The 11,796-nt window shown below is 41.5% G+C and overlaps 1 long non-coding RNA gene across 1 annotated transcript; it reads right to left on the bottom strand.

Annotated features, from left to right (window-relative positions):
* Positions 1 to 2,107: 2,107 nt before the first annotated feature.
* Positions 2,108 to 10,223, bottom strand: LOC112649872 (uncharacterized). Its single transcript, XR_003129755.3, has 3 exons — positions 10,134 to 10,223; positions 3,419 to 3,770; positions 2,108 to 2,892 (listed from the first exon to the last, which is right to left on the bottom strand). It is a non-coding gene; the product is annotated as an uncharacterized LOC112649872 (long non-coding RNA).
* Between the last annotated feature and the right edge of the window lie 1,573 nt (positions 10,224 to 11,796).

Genomic DNA, 11,796 nt, shown 5'->3' with positions numbered 1-11,796 from the left:
TGAATTTCTTTCTTCCATGTTTCATCTCAGGCTCCAAGCCTGGGTGTCCCAAGTGTTTCCTCAGCTGGAATATTTCCTGCCCCACCCACAGGTCTCCCCAGAGATCTTGCTCATCCTAATTCGGAGAGCCCCACCCTGACTGGCACCCTCCCCAAGGTCTGCTTCGCCCCAACCCCCAGACTCAGTTGCCATCATTGATCCTCCCCACCCTCTGGCTGGGAAGCTGCTGCCCTGTGGTCACCTTTGAATAAACTCAAAGCATAGATCTCAGTTCTGGGGAGAATACATTTCAAGACATTACTTTCAATCCTTGGTGTTAAGAGCAGACACCTGAGGCCCGGCTTTCTCCTGGTTCTGGCAGAACAAACACCTCACAGGAGGAGCCACTTCCCATGGCAGTTAAAACCTCAACTCGACAGGACACAAAACCATGGCTGCTCAGAAGCCCAGTAGGTTTTCTGATGAGCTCCCCATCATGCTCACACAGGCAGCTATCCGGTGGGAGGGCTCAGAGTGCTACCATTTAAGCCATGGAGTGAAATCCTGCAGTCACAGGAATCATTTGCTCATTTTACTGACAATTCAAATCAAAGGAGGAATGTTCCAGAATTTGAAACTACCACTTTCTTTCTCTGTGGCCCTGAATGGTTACAATCGGAGCCTCCATTTCCTGATCTGTAAAATGGGATCGTAATGGCCTTTTCCTCACTAAACTTCTGTGAGGTTTTAATGAAGTAATAGGAGAGCATTTTGTGCAGTGATTGGCATGCAGTAGGCATGTAATAAATGTTTCTTGTTACCTTCACCTTGCACCTCTTGCTTATAACCCTTCCCTCCTTCCCTCCTGTCCTCCACCTTCACCCCACCAATAACATAACTGTTACTTAAAATCAAACTACAGAAGCCACTTGATGGAATGAGCACTGAGTGTTGTACTATATGCTGGCAAATGGAATTTAAATAAAATGTTAAAATAAATAAATAAATAAAACCAAACTCAAAAGCTTTGCTTCCTCTCAGAATGTGTCCTTTGACCAGTTGTGGGGTAAGTTGGGCCTATGAACAATTTCTGTACTATGAGCCCACATCTCCTTGCCTCAGCGCAGACCTCACAGCCCCTGCCTGGATCTTGCCACTGACTCTTTCTCCACAGACTCTCAGCCACCATCTCTTCCACACTCCAGGTGGCTGCTGGGCCAGTCCTGCAATGTTGATCTCATTTGTGACTCTGTGGCTGAAAATCCTTTTGTGGTGCCTTGATGCCTTCGGGTGAAGCCCAAGCTGTCAGTCCACTGTGCTTGTCTCCACGGGACTGGGTCTTCTGATCTAGCTGGCGCCTTCCATCCCCACCTTGGCCGACAAGCATCTCAGCTCTCCCTCTTTTCAGAAGGGCACCCCCCTGATACCCACCACCACCCCACAGGACCTACAGAACACAGCAGCGTATTTATTTAGTGAGTCAGCTCCACAGATCTCTTCTTGGAAGCCTTTCCTCACACACCACACCCCGGGCAAACAGATCACATCCTGCATTTGTATCTCTGCCCCCGCATCTGAACAATAAGCTCTGCTACTTACTTCTTATACATCTGCTACCATCTTGACAAGGGAAACATCTGAATGAAAATTAAAACAAACAAAATAACAGCCCACTTTTATTGTTTTGCCAGTGCCAGGCACATTCAAGACACTTCAATGCTTAATCCACTTAATCCTCATGACACAATGAAGAAGTTCCTGTTATTATCCCATTTTACAGATGGGGAAACCAAGGCACAAACACGATTCCAAGATCAAGCAATGAGTAGGGAATTTATGCTCAGTGTTTAACACAGAGCTGATGTGTAATAGCTGCTCGGTGAATTCTGTGGGTCTGAAATCTTTTGTTTGTGGTTGAACTACTCCAAATTCAGTTGGGTTAGAGGCTACCCTCTCCTATCCTGGTTAAGACTATTCACCTGTGGGGTCCTGAGCATGTATGCCAGGCTGAGGCCACATGATATGGGACTCAAGCGGGTGCCTGGCTGGTATGCATCCCCCCTCTCCAGCTTCTCAGTTAGTTGTTCTGTGAATTCATAGCACACAAATATTTTATGACTGCATTTATTCTTCATAACAATATGAATGAGCAACTGAATAAAAGCCGAATCCCTTGTGAAGCCAGAGGAAGAGTGATTAAATTATAATCATCCTGGATTAATTAATCTATAATATTTGCTCTTTATATGAAAGAAGAAAATCAGCCTTCAACATAAAGGTTATGTACTCCTGAGGTCTGTGTCTTAATAAAGGAAAGGCTTGGGGAAAAAACTTGACAAGCCCCCAAGATACGACATGTTGTAAATGTAGACAGAAGGTTATTACTGATATAAAATATATTCAATGTAATTATCAGCCACAACAAATAATCAGAGCAATGATAATGAATAATTAACATTTTTATACTCCTATAGTAATGTTTCTAATAGATAAGTGCACAACATTGAATTAATTTATTGTGCTATAGTGTTTTTAGTAATGAAAATTGCCTAATCAAAACATCTCTTCCACGGTATTGCCAGATATTGGCAGAAATCACCAATAGGGTTTATTTCTTTGTTTTCAGGTCTAATTGTAGTAGAGATGCTGTGAAATATTTAAAAAAACCTAAGTAGAGAAACTGCAGGAAGAATAAACTCAAAGCATAGATCTCAGTTCTGGGGAGAATACATTTCAAGACATTACTTTCAATCCTTGGTGTTAAGGGTTAATAAGGGTGTAGGAAGCAGTTGTGCCAGTGCCTGAGGAAAAAATAAAGCTGTACACAGAAGAAGGGGTCTTGTGAGTCAGATTCACAAAGGTATTCCATGGGAGTCCCTTTATTCCAATCGCCTCTTCCTCGGGTCTTCCTTTCTACAAAGCAGGAAAGAGAATGATGACCTCCATCAGCAATTTCACTACAAAGTTCAAAGTCACATTTTGTCCATGTGTTGGATTGTAATGATCTGTTTCTTAAACCTGCCTTCCTCATCAAGTATGGCAAGGGCCACCTTCCATTCCTCTTTTTATCTTCAGGGCCTCACCCAGTGCCTGGATCCTCAGTGAAATCATTGAGGAGTAAATGAATTGCAATCCTATCTACTTCTACTGCCAGTGGGAGATATAAATGTTAATGGATCTAACATGGTCATAATCTCATCCCTTTAGACTCTATTACCTAAAGCAAGCCTGGTGGCCTAAGATATTGAGGAGCAGTAATATGTGAACAATGATTGATTCCACTTCTATTAAGAATTCCCATGAAGCATAAGTCAACAAATAAAGGAGCCCCCTCTTCTGAGTGTGATGGGAAGTGTTACCCAGCAGCGCATGACATCAGTTAAGACTTATGGGGAGAGACCAAATGGTTTCTTAGACACCTTATTCCTGTTGTTCTTACCAAAGGTTCTCTATAGCAGCCACTTTTTGAACCCCAAAGTGCATATCAGTCCCCTGCAGTATTGTTAAAATGCAGATTCTAATCCTGTAAATCTGAAGTGCAGTCTGAGATTCCACACTGCTTATAGGCTCCCAGGTCATGCCAGTTCTGCTGATCCCACGTAGCATAGCAAAGATCTGTAGGACCTCTTCATCTCTGTTTCACTCTCTGTTTAGTTGCTTTTAGATATACATGCACTGGGGACAATCTGGTCATCTCAATTTGCCATGATGTGGCTGTTTTGCTCAAGAAGCTACAAAGGAATCAACTTTGTCCACCTGGTATCTGCAGAGTCCAACTGTGTATACAGGATCTAGAGAGAAACAAACAGCTTCGTAAGGGCTAGGCATATATGCTAAAGGAACATTTATGGTGTGACTGTGTCTCATTTTCAAATGTAGTAGAGTTGCATGGTTATGTGGTCTGTGACAACCAGAACATGCCTGCCTATGTTGGTTACGTACCATCCTCACATTAGTATCTCTGCATTATTTTCACACCAACCACCAGAATTTTGTCCAAAAATTGAAGGAGATAAAAAAGAATGAAAAGAAAACGAAATAGCTGAATCTATCATAGCAAAAACTACTGTAGTCAACAACTGCTTGGAGCCTGATTCTAAATCTTTTTTTTTTTTAATTTTTATTTATTTATGATAGTCACAGAGAGAGAGAGAGAGAGAGAGAGAGAGAGAGAGAGAGAGGCAGAGGGAGAAGCAGGCTCCATGCAGGGAGCCCGACATGGGATTCGATCCCAGGTCTCCAGGATCGCGCCCTGGGCCAAAGGCAGGCGCCAAACTGCTGCGCCACCCAGGGATCCCTCGGAGCCTGATTCTGTGACAAACCTTTTACCTGCCACTGAGGCAACTGAAGGGGCTTAGGAATCTGATCAAAGTTGTAGATCTCAGATGTTGCAAAGCTGAGAATTAACCCCATGCTTTCATGAGTCCAAAATTCATAGTTTGGACAATTGCAGGAACTGTCCAGACCCAGTGACTTGGTCATACGTGGTCCAAGGCACTGTAAGACCAGAAAGTATACAACAGACAAGTATCCTATAAGGGCTTATGCTTTGATAAATGACATAAAGCATGCTCATAACAAGAGAAATCACCATGGCTCTGTAGATTCACCCCAAAGTGTGGGGAGGGTCCAACATAAAACCACCCAGAGAAAGAGGAATCATTGCAAACCAGGGTTGCCACCAATGGCTTCATTAAGATGATTAGGACCAAATTCAGCTCTAGAGAGTGTGTGCAAGTTGTGGGTCTTTTGGCCAGTAACAAAAGTGGACTGCACCAAACCTGGCTGGACCCGAGACTTCCATCCTGCCATGCCTGGGACTGAGCCAGGGCCTTGAGGTAAATTTGGTGAAGCAGGCAGAGCTGGACTTAATGAAGAACACAGGCTTTTTCTCTGCTTTTACGCCAAAGGCAGGCCCGATCTCCTCTCAGCCTCCATGAGGATTCCTAATGCAATCTCTTTAATTCCTGTTTTCAGATTTCTTGAGGGGTCCAAAGAAATTTGAAAAGAGGAACCTCCATGTTTAGCCACTATTGATTTATTTTGGTTCCGGTTGGCAGATTTTTATATAAAAACAAAGAACAAAGTAATTCTCCAGGGCTGGCCTGAGCTGATTACATTAGAACCTGTTCTACCCTGTAGAACTGGGGAGGGCCTGATTTCCATCTGAGCAGCAAGCCTAAGACCAAGAATGACACAGACACATCAACAGAGGAAAAAGAAAACTTAAATACTTGCATGTTTGGGGAGTAAAATTCTGCTACGGAAGGAGTGTGGCAAGCAAATGGCTTTCACTGCTGAGTCAAAATCTTGAATCAATTGGTTGACCTATATTGGTTGAATGTATTATTCATTGATCCTCTGGATTTTACCAGCATAGACACACAGTTTCAAAGATATGTCAGTTAGGAACTGGCTATAAGTGACTGCAATCTGAAAAACAATGGCTTAGATGATTGAAGCACAAATAAGGTATCTGGAGGGAGGTCAGGCAGGGATGCTGAAAAGGCTCCTCGAAGCCATTAGGGGCACAGACTTCTCCTGTTTTCTGTTCTGTCATCCTTCCCATCTGCTTGTTGCCTCATAGAGATGAGACGGCTGCTATATCTTCTTTACTATTGCTTCTAAGCTCCAGGCAGAAGTAGAGAAGATAAGAGGCAGAGAGACATATGCCAGCTCAGTCTCCCCTCTTTTTTAAGGAGATTGCCTCAGAAGTTCCACCCAAAAGTTCAGCTAATATTTCATTGACCTGAACTGTTCCCAGCACCATGATTGCCATAATCAATATATCAACCATGTGCCTCAACCCAAAAGTTTCCTGTAAACCCATCCCAGTCAATCCCTTCTTCTAGTCCTACCCCCAGACAACCACTTATCCCTGCATTTTCTGAAGGAATCAAACCATCACTCAGTTTTGAGAAAGGCCAAGCCAGACCTCAATAGTGGAGGACAGTGACTCTAGAAGCCACAGTAAAATGCAAACGTGGTTCTGATGATTATGTGGTCTTTGTTATTGGCAGGATGTAGGTGGTGGCCAAAGCTATAGGATCTGATGTGATAAGATGGAGAAAGGAGCAAAAGAGATGAGGAGATGAGAGGCAGGAGAAGGAGAGAAAAGGAAAAGAGAGGACGCATCAGGGCAGATGAGAGAGCCTGGTCCAACAAAGCTTCACTGAGGAGATGCAACAGGTGAGAGTCTAAAAACTATGATCACAGTTTCCAGATGCGGTGGGGGAAAAGGGCTTCCCAGCAGAGGGAAGCACAAGTGCAAGTGTATGGAAGTTTGAGAGGGTATGAACTGCATTAGTTCTAGCAGGAAGGACCATTAAAACGGTAGCCAAGTCCCTGAGGATCACATGTGATGTTGTAAGCACTCTCCATGGGGGAGAGTCATTGAAAGATTTTAAGGATGGGGAATCATATGATCACATTTGCATTTTAGAGTGGAAAGCCTGGCTGAAATCTGTAGGCAAAATTGAATAATCGCAAAATTAAGGAGTTAGAAGCAGGTACAATGAATGATCCAGGTGAGAAGTCACACGGGTTGCTGTGGAGATAGAGTGGAAGAGGGAAGCGGAGGAAGAGACTGGTGAAGATAGTAAGGAGGTAGGATAGGCAGGTTATTTAGATTAAGCAAGGTCACAGAGCAAAGAAAAGGCAGAGTGGAAGTTTCAACCTGGCCACATGACCTTGAGCAAGTTACCTAATCTTGGGCCTTAATCTCTTCATTTGTAAAATAAGGCAAATAATAGTACCTGTTGGTGAGGTCATTCTCTGTGAGACTGAGTTTCTGCACATCTAGTGAGCAAGGCACTGACTGCCTTTTGTTTTGGATTCTCTTTTCAAGGATGTTTATATTGCTCTGGAAGATGTGGGTCATGTCTCCCTCCAGAGTGAAGCGTAGGCATGTTTACTGCCTGTTATATAAGATTCAGGTCCCCCAAGCTCAGAGTTTATCTCCTGAAACTCAACCCACTGTGGGTTGAGGTGCCATCTGGCCCTCTTTGTACCACTCTGAGGGAATTGTCACAAAAGCGTGGATATTCTGGCCACTTCTGTTGCTGTGAGGAACATTGTTCTTTGTCTTTAAGCCAAAAATCTACCAGCATCCAACAAATGCTGACAGGCTAACTTGTTAGCTGGAAAGTAGGGTTAAGTCTCATTCGGACCTTTCATGGGTCCTATTACCTATGTCACAGTGATTGTTGTGATTAATAGGGTTTACACTTGTAGACCAGTGGCTTCTAGTAAGCACTCAGTAAGGGTCTTGTGACGGAGCAAGCATAGTGTCTTTTTTTTTTTTTTTAAAGGTGACAATGTGTTTATTTTACAGGGATAGGTACATAGCAATAAGTGTAGTGTCTTTTGAGTATGCCTCCTGTTGCCTGCCTGACTGACTGCCTGGGCTCAAAGCTGGCTCTGCCACTTACTGGCCATAAGAATTTGGGACTATTTCTTCACCTCAGTGTCTCAGTTTCTTCTTCTTTCAAATATACGTAATAATAATAATGATAATTAGCTCATGGAGTTGTAATAAAGTTTCAATGAGATGATGCACATACAATGCTTAGACATTATCCAGTATTTAGTGAGCTTTTAAAAAAGTATAGCCATTGTTACTGTGTTATTATTTTTTGCAAGAGATGAACCATTATCTATAGAAATAGAAGCATTATTTGGCTATATTTCAAGAAGTTGTTAACCAGTATTGACTCTGTGGGTACCAGTTTAATTTCAACCTTAAGATGATGGTGATGATGATCACTAACAAATATTGGGCATTTTTATATACTGGGCACTATGCTATTACTTTTGTATGCTTTATCTCAATCTACAAAGCCATCCTATGTGATATTATTTTTATTGTTATTTTACTGATGAGAAAACTTAAGTCACTTGCCTAAAGAAATGATGGAGTCACGACTCACACCAAGAATATCTGATTCCAAATCCTACGAGGAGATAAAATATCTCAAACTGCAACTGCCCCCATGGTGACAGTGTGGTGGTTTGTCCTCTCATATGAATTATATTCCAATTTAATCTAAAGAAACTCATAGTAGACATCTGGAGTGGTCACACCTGGATCACTTACTCTAAGTTTAACATCACCAACTTCCTTGACACCTCAGCAACTACTGTCCAGGAGCAGAGATTACTTAGGAACTTATACCCATGCTCCATTCCTCTAGGAGGGCTACAGGAGGTGACTACACAGAAGCCCACTGTGCCAGCTAGGGTACTTTCAGCAGCACACAACTAAAAACTCTAAACTGAGTGGATTAAACAGTGATGAACACTTATTATCCCATAAGATGAGTTAATTCGGCAATATAGTAATCCCTCATGGACCTAAGTTCTTTGCATCTGTCTGTTCTATCACCATTACAGTTTTTGGTCCATTCCTTATCTTATTATTATTATGAGAAAAAGCTTCCAGTAGATATCAGCTCTCCATGACACATTGGCCTGAATTATCTCTCTTGTTCATACTCAAAGCAGTCAGTGGCAAGGAATGTGATGTTGTAAAGACTGTATTAGACCAAGCAGCATTCACACCCAGGGGATGGAGTCATAGATAAACATGAAAACTGGAATAAAATAGGATACCATTGGGGTGCCTGGGTGGCTTAGTCAACTAGGCATCTGCCTTTGGTTTAGGTCATGATCCCAAAGTCCTGGGATTGAGCCCCAAGTTGGGCTCCCTGCTGGGGGGAGGTTTGCTTCTCCCTCTCCCTTTGCCTGCCACTTCACCTGCTTTTGCTCACTCTCTCTCATTCGCTTGCTCTTTGTCAAATAAATAATAAATAAATAAAATCTTTTTTTTTTAATGGGATACCATTGGGAAAGATTGGATGTTGGTTAAGTAGCCAGTGTTTTCTATAGCTACCTGAAAAAAAAAATATGCTGGATCATTAAATTTCTCCAGCCCATATAATGTGCCTATCTTTCTGCCCGACATTTGATTGGCTTAACTAGCACTTTTCCAGATAAAATGAGCACGTAAATAAGGAAGAGAAGAAAATGTACTTTCTTTGCTATCTGCTAAGCTACCATCCAGAGTTCCGTCTGGGGGATCCCTTTCAATTACTGGACCCTTCCAGACATGTCCTAATCATTTTGACTCCTAGTGAGAATGGATTAGACTCAAGCTAGCAACATTGCTAACTACACACTCTTGGCAAAACTGAGGCTCAGATACATATTGCATAACTTGCACAAGGATAAAAAGTGGTAACTTGAGATTCAAATCTACATACTGGATTGTGTATCCCAACCTCTGTCACTACTTGGTGGGAAACGATTTAACATTTTGTTTCCCATCATTGGCTTAATGAGCATATGTAAAGCCCGTAGAGCATAGGAGGCACACATAAAAAGAAAGCAAAGAAGTGGCACTGTGAGGTACAAAGATGCACAGTAAGCAAAGCTAGGATGAGAGATGGACTGGACTGGGATTCATAAGAGAAGATGGTGAATATTTGTTCCTAAGCAACACTGCACTGTAAACAGTTTTTTTCTTTTGTTAAAATCATCTGCTTGTGTATCTAAAAGGGAAAGTTAAAAAAAAAAAACTCAGTTTCCAAATCACGTGTTTTTTAAGAAAAGCATTTAGAACTCTGCCTGCAGCAATTAAATATTCCCAGCTACCCAAGTTCATTTTCTGTTAACTTTATTGAATAAGTGGAAACCCAGGTTAGCAAATTCTTTATCTTTTATTAAGCTACCTCTTCAGCATCTGTCTTAAGTGATTTGAAAAGTGGTTTTGGGTCTCCCTCCTTCAGATTTTCCCCATTTTTCTGTGCAGATATCTATCTGGAAACACTACTAAGCTGAGAAAAGGTGAAAAGCAAATACTAAACAAAATGTTAAAAGCGCTAAGAACTTATAATTTGTTCAAAATATAAAAAAAGAATTCATAGACAAAAGATTTACATTTTACAAAATTGAGAATAGCTGCATAACCCAAAACAAATTAAAAATCATTGCTCTATTTTTTATCAAGATGCAGAATAGTTTGACCTAAGATTTCAATTATGCATATCTCAGCAAATTCCTGTATTTGATTTAAAATTTTTTTAATTTAACTATGGCTGACACACAATGTTACATTAGTTTTGGGTGTATAACATGATGATTCAATATCTCTATACCTTATTCCGTGCCCACCACAAGTGTGGCTACCATCTGTCACTCTGCAATGCTATTATAATTCCACTGACTGTATTTCCTATGTGTGCCTTTTATTCCTGTGACTCATTCATTCCAGAACTGGAAGCCTGTATCTCTCACTTCCCTACACCCACTTTGCCCATCCCCCACCCTCTCTCCTCTGGGAACCACCAGTTTATTTTCTGTAGTTATAGATCTGATTCTGCTTTTTATTTGTTATTCATTTGTTTCATTGTCTGTATTTGATTTTCATCTTTAAGTAAAATCTCAAGTTATATGGATGGGCTATTAAAGATTTCAGAGGCTGAGTCAATAGCATTCATTATCATGAAAAGGATTATTATCATCCTTTACATTTGGGAAGCACTGTTTATATGCATTTATCCAATAGGAAGAGTCCATCGATCACTGATAAAATATTTATTATACATTGCATGCCCTATGGCAAGCCAGGAGCAGATTTCAAATAACTGGGATATCAGATACTGACCTGAGTACCCACAGTAGAAGCAGATGTATCATGATTAGTAAATTCTTTCTCTAACCCAAAGAGAATGACACTTGAATTTCCTGAACAGCTTAAGTTGAATGTCAAAGATGAGCTCTCCTCAGGAAGTAGAGTGAACACTAGGAAATTACTCAGGTCAAAAAGAAGAATCAATAATGTATAGATTAGGAATAGAACAAGATAGAAAGGGTTGGGTGGATGAAGGAAGAGCCCTTCTTAGCCATTCCAAGGAGTGAGATACAGCTGGCTGGGAAAGACTCCTTTGCCATCACTCCATCTACCATCTGTCATCTTCATTTTGAGTGAGTTCAGAGCTTGGAAATGTGGGTTGACTACCTGAGGTCTCCCAGGTAGTTGGACTGAGCCAGGTTTCTTGAATCCAGCCAGTTGTTCTCAATTCTCAACTCATCTTCTCTTACCAAAATCTCCTAATAATTCCCTCTGCTCAGGAAATCCACATCAACTGAGTGAGTCTTGAAAAAGATACATCATGGAATAGAGAATTTCCAGGTTGGAAGAAACATCAGTGCTCATCCAGCCTCTTCATTTAAAAATGGTAAGATGGAGAGCTGTAAAGGCTTCATGAGATTTCCACCATCACCTCTTTTACAGCCTTCTTGCTGTAGAAGTGATATAGAAGAAAAAGAAAGAAGGGAGGACGGCCAACATCTTTTAGCCCAGCAAACACCTCTGCTTCTTCCCTCACTGTTGCCTCATTTACTCACTCACTCCATCTCTTCTTTCATGATGAAAATCAAAATAGGTGGTGAAACCTGGGAGCCTTCCACTAACTCCACTCCCTCTGCTCATCTTCTCAACCCAGATATCAACTGCCAAATATCTCCTTTACTCTCCTCAACCACCACCTCTTCTCTACTCTGCTTCTTCTTCTGCATTCCTTACTTCTCACCAAGGTCATTTCTATTATAACCTTGTCACCTCTCCAAGCTTGTCCATTTCCAGCCCACTTTTCACACTTGCAGTGTGTGCATTTGACTATAGCACTTTCCAGATGAAAATCCTTTATGGCCTAATTATTTTCAGAATAAAATTTAAACTTGCTGTACAATTATACAAGATCCTTCCTCATCTGACTCCTGCCCTTTCCAGCTACAACTCCCTTACCCATTTATTCA

The sequence above is a fragment of the Canis lupus genome, chromosome 19 (assembly GCF_003254725.2).
Source record: "Canis lupus dingo isolate Sandy chromosome 19, ASM325472v2, whole genome shotgun sequence".
NCBI classification, from domain to species: domain Eukaryota; kingdom Metazoa; phylum Chordata; class Mammalia; order Carnivora; family Canidae; genus Canis; species Canis lupus.
The sequence above is the reverse complement of the archived record's forward strand: the minus strand, read 5'-3'. Positions and strand labels throughout refer to the sequence as shown.